The 9,532-nt window shown below is 45.8% G+C and overlaps 1 long non-coding RNA gene across 1 annotated transcript in view; it reads right to left on the bottom strand.

The window, feature by feature from the left end:
* Window positions 1-9,532, bottom strand: part of LOC311313099 — a 41,854-nt gene that overhangs the window by 1,773 nt on the left and 30,549 nt on the right. The window contains exon 2 of the long non-coding RNA XR_014630595.1: window positions 3,238-3,321. This is a non-coding gene — a long non-coding RNA (uncharacterized lncRNA). The remainder of the gene's footprint in view (window positions 1-3,237; window positions 3,322-9,532) is intronic.

Raw genomic sequence — 9,532 nt, 5'->3', positions numbered from 1 at the left:
CGAGAGGGGAGCCAGTGAAGGGACTTGAGGATGAGGGTGATGTGATCATATTTTCGCACCCTCATCAGAATCCTAGCTGAGATGAAACCTTCTATTTCTGCTCCACAGCTTGTTGTAGTTTGACTTGATAGGATTATGGATTATGGATTAAATACACACATTTTCCTTTGGAGATGGGACTGGTAGGATCCCATTTAAAATTCCACCCAGCGCTTCAGTTAGACAAAATAAACATGAGGGAAGGAAGAGCAACACTATGTAACTTTGTAACTTCACACGTAGGAGGCATTTCCTTTGGACTGAAGGCAGGTGGGTTTATTGTTGTGTGTTTTCAACATAATCCATTAAGAACAACATACTTTACTAATGACACTCACACACACAGTAGCACACACACACACACACACACACACACACACACACAGTAGCACACACAGTAGCACACACAGTAGCACACACACACACACACACACACACACACACACAGTCTGACCTCGTGACATCTCTGGTTCAGTCACAAGCGTGGGCTCCTGACTCGTGATCTCTCTCAGTCTCTCCTCATCACAACCCATCACCTCACCAGACCTCCAGTCTCTCCTCATCACAACCCATCACCTCACCAGACCTCCAGTCTCTCCTCATCACAACCCATCACCTCACCAGACCTCCAGTCTCTCCTCATCACAACCCATCACCTCACCAGACCTCCAGTCTCTCCTCATTACCTCACCAGACCTCCAGTCTCTCCTCATCACCTCACCAGACCTCCAGTCTCTCCCCATCACCTCACCAGACCTCCAGTCTCTCCTCATCACAACCCATCACCTCACCAGACCTCCAGTCTCTCCTCATCACCTCACCAGACCTCCAGTCTCTCCTCATCACCTCACCAGACCTCCAGTCTCTCCTCATCACCTCACCAGACCTCCAGTCTCTCCCCATCACCTCACCAGACCTCCAGTCTCTCCTCATCACCTCACCAGACCTCCAGTCTCTCCTCATCACAACCCATCACCTCACCAGACCTCCAGTCTCTCCTCATCACCTCACCAGACCTCCAGTCTCTCCTCATCACCTCACCAGACCTCCAGTCTCTCCTCATCACCTCACCAGACCTCCAGGAACCAGCCTTTTCATCAACTGTGAGGAGCTGACAAACAAACAGAGTATTTAAAGGTTAGGGTTAGCCCTAACCTAACCCTGACCCTAACCCTGACCCTAACCCTGACCCCACTCTGCACAGATCCAGTATGGAACCCAGGATCACATTCTGCTCTCTGACACACAGAGAGAGAGAGAGAGAGAGAGGGAGAGAGAGAGAGAGAGAGAGACAACACAACATATCCAATTTTTTTGACCGCCTGCTTACATGTACTTTTTAAAGTGACCCATATCAGATATCTGTGCTCACACGTACATACTTGTTTAACATTTGAAACAACCCGCATGCGTACACGAGGGTTTCGTTACCTTGGTAACCTAACAACCAGCCGGCTCTTTGCTGGACAGAGACGTGATATTTTGTAAATAACTGGAATTAACTTTATTCACATACATGGAAATGAGTTGATGATTTGTAGGTATAAAGATGAAATGATAAACTGTCATTCAGCAATTCCACTATAATTAGCCTACTGGTAATACATCTACGCACTGGCCTGTGAGCCCCCCGAGCCGCGAACTTCATGCCGCAACAAGAGACCCCGTCTCTGGGTGGACAGCTGTTCAACTCGCCTGGGACCAGGTCCCCTGGAGCTATTTCGCCTGGCTGCCCATCACGCTGGCGTGAACAGAATGAATACCACCTACTAGCAAAACTAAGATGCCTGGATGAAAAAATATGTTTTCCCACGGATAGATTTGACTAAAGTAGATTAATAAGCAAGCCGCTTTTCATTTCTAACTCAGAACACGTCAGGTTTCAATGCCGTGCGAATCACAATGACAGGGAATATCCGTTCTGTCCGCTTAGACAGTCGCATTAGCAGATGTCTGATTCATATCTGATTTATTTCCACATATGATTGAGGCCTGAAAAGGATCTGAGAATATCCGATTCTATGTGATTTTTTCCTGCTTACACGTGCGTAATACATATCGGATACGTGCCACATATGAGCAAAAAAACGGAATTGGGTCACTTCAACCAGGCAGTGTAAATGCGGCCTTAGACACCCCAAATTAAGATCTGGCTAAAATACTTGATGATTGCCCTCTATAGTTGTGAGATGTGGGGTCCACTTACCAACCAAGATTATAGTTGTGAGATGTGGGGTCCATTTACCAACCAAGATTATAGTGTGAGATGTGGGGTCCACTTACCAACCAAGATTATAGTTGTGAGATGTGGGGTCCATTTACCAACCAAGATTATAGTTGTGAGATGTGGGGTCCATTTACCAACCAAGATTATAGTTGTGAGATGTGGGGTCCACTTACCAACCAAGATTATAGTTGTGAGATGTGGGTTCCACTTACCAGCCAAGATTATTTTACTGTTATCTTGCCATTTCTGTTTTGCTTTCATGAATATGTATATTTTTCAGGGATATAAACATAACATTTCCCATGTCAATAAAGCCCTCTGAACTGAATTTAATTGAGAGAGAAAAAAGAGAGACAGGGCAATGCAAACTCTACTGCTAGATACCATAATCTGAATGATTGATATCTTTCCTTTGAAGCAGTCTCACTTCCTTCAGACTCCAGAAGGGGCCCTGTGAACGGTGACTGCCTTTTTTGACGAGCTGCGTTCAGCTCTTTTTTGAAAAGCTGACTCACTCATTTCCACCAGCCCTGTCACGCTGTCAAACTCAGGCACCGGATATTCTCAATGAGAATCTGTTACTATGGAGACCGCCGTTAGGGCACTAGTCTTATCAAACTGGAGCATGTTGTCAAGTGGGGAACAAGCCTCAGTGTAGGAGCCATGATGGGATCCTGTTATGTCTCTATGCTATGAGCCTGGTAAAGGCTCCTACCTACGGAACAGTACGGCCATATGCGGCCCTATTATCGTCTAACGGCACAGTAGTTCTGTATTGACGCCCAGTAAAGCCAGGCCAGGTTCAGATAGAGCTGTTTTAAATTAGATTATATTTCGGGGACCAGAAGGGGTTAGGGTTAGTCACAGGATCTAGCCTTTCAAGGTTCAACATGTGCGATCTCATTTCAGATTCCTGCTGTATCTGAACCAGGCTTACACAGCTACAGCACATGTGTAGGAGTCCTCCTCACCTCTCACTCTCCCAGATGTCAGATCTCCAGCCGGAGAAGAAGTTTGACATCCGTGTCACACATCTGTCGAGCGCTGAGGGTCACCTGCACAAGACACAATCAATCAATCAATCAATCAATCAATCAATCAATCAATCAATCAATCAATCAATCAATCAATCAATCAGTGTATATACTAGGCTAAGCATCCCCAACTAAGCTGCTGCTTTCACTGCCACAAGAGGAGCCCACTGCATGGGGCCTGGATTACATTCATGTGTATTTGCATGGCTACGTATTCGAACGGCAAAAACAATCCTCGATTACACCGGAGTTACACCGGACACAACGATGTGACTACAACACAACGATTACACCGGAGTTACACCAGACACAACGACGTGACTACAACACAACGATTACACCGGAGTTACACCAGACACAACGACGTGACTACAACACAACTCAGGACGTATTCCAAGGGGGTCGTTTTCGCTGGGCTAGTGTGGGTTAGTGGCTAACCCTTACCAAGCGCAAACAGAGGAAAATGTATGCTTTTCAGCGAATACGCAGTAGTGTAATCTAGGCCTGAGTGTTTGGAAAACACATACACACACAGGTATGCGCACACACACGCGCGCGCACTCACTCACACACTCTCTCTCTCTCACACTCATACACACACACATACACACACACGGAGGAGTGTTAAGGTGAAGGACACTTCTATTAGATATCGCAGCACAAGCAGGCAGATTGCTGTACCATGCAGACTGGTGCTCGCTGCTCAGGTCTACTAGGGACTCAGTGTGAGTGTGCTGATCCGTTTCCATCTGGACATAAAACCCACTCGCTCTACGTGACTCATGAGGGATGAGGAGACTTCAGCATGAGTGAACCACAGGCAGGAAGATCAATATGACACACACACATGATGCTATGCAAACACACACACACACATGATGCTATGCAAACACACACACACACATGATGCTATGCAAACACACACACACACATGATGCTATGCAAACACACACACACACATGATGCTATGCAAACACACACACACACATGATGCTATGCAAACCATAACCAAACCAGGCAGGCTGAACTAGACTAAATGGATACATTCATGTCATGTGAAATATTCATCAATAGACTGCATTTGAACATGGGATTGAATTGGTTAAACCATGAACTACCTCAACTAAGGCTGCCATTGTAAATAATAATTTGTTCTTAATGACTTGCCTGACGAAATTAAATTTACAAAAAAAAGAAGCCTAAATCCAATTGTTGTATCTCCAGATAGAACATAATACTGGACAGCAGAGCACAATACTGGGGAGCTGAGATAAGAGCTGGAACACAGCAGACATGATCAGACCACAGGCCAGGAATAGACCGGAGTCTGAGGAGCAGGATCATATATAATACCCGGGTTAGGGCTAGGGCTAACCCTAACCCTCCAGGAGAAGAGCCCCTGCCACTGACGCCAGCCCCAAGGCACTGGTCACCCCCCCCCCCACATCCCCCCCACATCCCCGCCCCCCACATCCCCGCCCCCCCCCACATCCCCGCCCCCCCCCACATCCCCGCCCCCCACATCCCCGCCGCTGTGCGGTTACATGACAGAGAGGCATTCATTCATGGATGGAATCGCAGAATCCAGAAATAAAAACTGAAGAATAAAATGGACTTGGTAATGGCCTGGTTATATGACTCAGGCACTCAGCAGAGGGAGAGAGACACAGACGCACTGATCTGGAACCAGATGATGACACTGCGTAGGTCAAGGAGAGAGGAACAGTTATGCAGGCTAGTTAGAAGCACACCTAATGACACACCTAGTGACAGCTCGTCACTTCCAATTTGTCCATAACAGTAATGGTTCTCTGTTACGTATTATTGGTTTAGAACACATCAATCCCCCTGTCAGGGGTGCCGACCGTATTATGCTACTAAATCAGAGAGAATCTTTTTGGATTCATTGTTTGGATGCACTTAATCATCCTGGTCTTAATGAGGAAATCGATTTCATGTGTTTTCTTTTAACCTTTTATTTTTTAAAACGTTTATGAACATTCTTTTTTCTCTCTGAGTGGTTGTATATAGCCTACCACGGACCATGTATCTATTCCGCATTGATTGATTGATTGATTGATTGATTGATGGGTTTGCTGATTGTCCTGATTACACACATGCCTATATAAGTGAGTCACCTGCTTCCTTTTTCATGTCCTGATGAAGACCGGTTTCGGTCGAAACATGTAGACTTTTCTTTTTAACTTATTAGCCATGTATTAATAAAGGCTTTTTATCATCTACCCTCCTCGAGTACCAGGATCATCCTTCTTTTCTGATAATGCTGCATTCCGTTTGTTAGAGAAGTGGTGAGGTGGGAGAGATGGAGACCCACCCCCAAGGTCACCGCGTCACAGTAGACTACGCCAACAGCTCGGAACAAAGATGGACGTTAGCTAGCTTTGTTTGCCAAATCAGTAGATAACGCACTACGCAGTGTTTTGCGCATACAAAAGAGGTCCTCAGATAACAGTTGGGGAATACTGTGTGTAGGACTGATTTAATTAGACACAAATAAGACAGAAATGCTATCCATCCATCCATCATCATCTGCTTATCCAGGGTCAGGTCGCGGAGGCAGCAGTTCCAGCAAGGAGCCCCAGGCATCCCTTTCCCTAGCAGCATCAACCAGCTCTGCCTGGGGAATCTTTAGCCGCTCACAGGCCATTGCAGAGATGTAAGGCAAGGCAAGGCAAGTTTATTTATATAGCACATTTCAGCCACAGGGCAATTCAAGGTGCTTTACATGAGACATTAAAAGCATTAAAACAAAAAGCAAGACATTATAGACATTTAAAACAAAAGGCAGGACAAATTAAAAGCATTAAAACAAAAAGCAAGTCATTATAGATATTTAAACAAAAAGCAGGACAAAAAGTAGTCCCGCCACCTGGTCCTGGGTCTACCCCGCGGCCTCCTCCCAGCCGGACACGCCTGGAACGCCTCCCTAGGGAGGCGCCCAGGAGGCATCCTCACTAGATGCCCGAACCACCTCAACTGGCTCCTTTCGACGCAAAGGAGCAGCGGCTCTACTCCGAGTGACTGAAGATGACGCATGCGCACAGAGTGCTGGAGCAACGATTGCGCGCTGTGCGCATGTGTGCTGGAGCAAGTGAGGAAGCTATTTCGTCTCGAAAGACGTTTCTAAAGATCATATTACAGAGGCATGTGAAAAACCACAACAGGCCTACGCTCTATGTAAGCACAACTAGCAATTCATAAAGACAGATTGATGAAAACAACCGTTTCGCGGCAGAAAATAGATTTTTAGAAACTGCATTCTAAGTGCCCCGACCACCGCCATTACATGCATATACTGGCTCGCGCTGGATTTTAAATTTCTTCTACATGCCTCCGAACTACACCAAAGTGATCTCGGTGAGTCAAACGTCTTATAATATGTCGTAAATAAGGTCCAGGTTGTCAAAAACGAGCATTGTCCTTTAAAACTGCGAGTAGTATCTTGTGAATAACGGCTTCACGAGCCAAATGGAACACAGCTAGATTTGGTACTGAGAAACTGAGTGACTGCTTTTATCTGCTTACAAACAGGTCAGACCACATTTCATCAAAAGACCGGTTCTAACCAATAAACTGATGGGTTGAGGAATGCTAGCATGCCAGACCAGACTCCCACACTATGTCATTCTATTCACTCTAGAAGTCCAGTCCAGTGTGTTTTAAATGGGAAAGTTATAGATTTGTGAAATGAGAGCTTTGTCAGGAGTGAGCTGTGTCTTCCTCTGGGTTTACACTGCATTGTCAATAGCAACCGCATATCACAATGGCGGGAAACAAAGTGTTAGGCTGCTATACAAAAGGGAGAAGTCACAGAAAAAAAGAAAAGGGAAGTAAAACGTTCTTCCTTTGATTCAGTTAAATGGATAAGTGTCTGCACTCAGCGGGCCGGTGGGTTCTGGCGTAGTCTAGTCTGGAACCCCACCCTAGTCTATTTATGCTCCCATTGTTTGTGTACACCGTCTTGTGCTAACGACCATAACCCTAACCCATCAATAGAAACCCATCAATATTCCACTCGAGGCAGGACAACTGACTTTGTACCTTGTCGTTTTAAAACTCTGATGGGGAAAAATAGTTTTCTCTATAGTGCAGCAGTGCAGTGGAACAAATTAGCAAATGAACTAAAGACAAGCAATTCATTAAATGATTTTAAAATAGGCCTTAAATGTTGGCTCCAGGACAATGGGTAAGGTAATAAATAGCTTTATAGTATATAGTAAAATAAAGGTTATTAGGATTAAAGTGTATATTATATCATATTTAAATATTATAGTGTATATTCTGTTTTGAATAGTAGTGTATATTTAATATACTGAGACTTATTCTGTACGCTGACCCTGTATTTTATGTCTTGTTTCTTCTGTTTTTACATGTGGGGACCACAATGGAAATAAGCCTTCTGGCTTTATTGTGTTTTAATCCTCTGTGATATATGTTGTCTATGCTTTTATTGTGGGCATTTACGCCCTTCTTTATCACCTAATAAACTCAAATCAAATCAACCCTAACCCTGACCCTAACCTTAGCCTCCATGAACGAAACGCACCCCCTCCTGCTGGGGTCCTCCTTCAAGAGACAACCTAATCGGGAGAGGGGAGAGGGAGAGAGAGAAAGAGAGTGATGGAGAAAGAGAGAGAGACAGAGAGAGAGAGAGAGAGAGATGTACTGTTAACAACACTCCAGTCATTAGGATGCAGTAGGCACAGGTAACAGGTTTCCATCTCTGCATGTTTGCCTGCAACTCACACAAAGGAGCAGGCTACAAACTAATACACTAGCCTGTGTGTTGGCTGGGCCTTGTCTGTAGCCTAGGATACATGGTGATGCAGCAGAAGACAGTCAGTCTACAAGAAACCAATAGACCGTGAGCAAGTGGAGTGTGTGTGTTTGTGTGGAGGGAGGGCGGTGGTGTGAGAGGAGAGATTCTGAGACTGTGATTTGTCTGGCTGGTTGCGTGCGTCTACATCTGTGACCAGTGAACCAGCAGAGAAATGGCTCACCTCATCCTCAGTGTTTCATCCTCCCCTTCCCTCCTCTTCCACCATGCTAGCACCGGCCCGCCAGCCCACCCACACAGTCTGTTAGCCTCTCTCTGCCTCCCTCTCCCTCTCCTGCTGCCAGAACACAGTCAGCGCTAGCATGCTAACCACCCCCCCCCACCACCACCGCCAGAACACAGTCAGCGCTAGCATGCTAACCCCCTCCCCCACCGCCATGTAAACAAAGTACATCTCTGATCTCATGTGAAGTACTCGCCTCTGGTGCTGTGCTGGAGCAGGAACACTTCATCTCTAGAACGTTCTGCTGCTGATGATATGGCATTAAGCTGAAGACTGCTGACAGGCAATTCATTATCACACGCCACACACTCCGCTAAATGCTGCAGCCTTAGCCAGACTCCTCAGGCGCTCTCTGGGCCTGCTTTCTCAGAGTGCTCGGGTCATTATGAAATCATGGATTAAGGAAGATTCTGCGACAAAATATGCTTAACACACACACACCTGACCCCACCCAGCTCAGCCCATAATAAGGAAGTAGTCTATGGCAAACACATGCCAGCCAGAAAGACATCTATCTGGGCCTCATTTGCTTACACATGTCCGTGAACATGAGCCATATCTTGTATGACCGTGTTAATGCTCACGGAGGTTTTTCACACACACTTTAACAGTGGTCAGGAAAATGTGCAGTTTAATTCAGCACTCATGATATACAGTAAAGCCTAGCTTCTTATACATAAGAGATATAGCTTATAGTTTACATTAAAGATTACAGTCACCACCACAGACCAATCAAAGTCTTCACCAGATTTTTGGATTTTGATTTGATTTCAATTCAGATTCATGCCGAGTCATGTTAAGGTGTGTAATGATTTACAAGTGGTTGTGCCCCCCCGTGTGTGAGGTGTGTTTCTTCTGCCAGGATAGACGTTTTGTCTAAACAAACTTTGGATGTTTGTTCACTGTACGAAAACACACATCCCACATCCTATCCGCCTCCGGGACTCATCATGCTGTGGATCCAAGTCCCCTCCCTGTGGCCAGCAGGTGCACAGAGGCCTGAGAACATCCTGTCCCTTAACCACCGACTGGAAATCACCAGTCAAATCAGCAGGTGTGGCCTGACTAGTACCGATCTGTCCCCTCCCACCCTCTCCACCCTTTCCTGCTGCTGACCATCCCAGAGACCCGGGGAGTGATTTTTTTACATT

This window comes from Borostomias antarcticus (assembly GCF_949987555.1).
Source record: "Borostomias antarcticus genome assembly, chromosome: 9".
In the NCBI taxonomy this organism is placed as follows: domain Eukaryota; kingdom Metazoa; phylum Chordata; class Actinopteri; order Stomiiformes; family Stomiidae; genus Borostomias; species Borostomias antarcticus.
The sequence above is the reverse complement of the archived record's forward strand: the minus strand, read 5'-3'. Positions and strand labels throughout refer to the sequence as shown.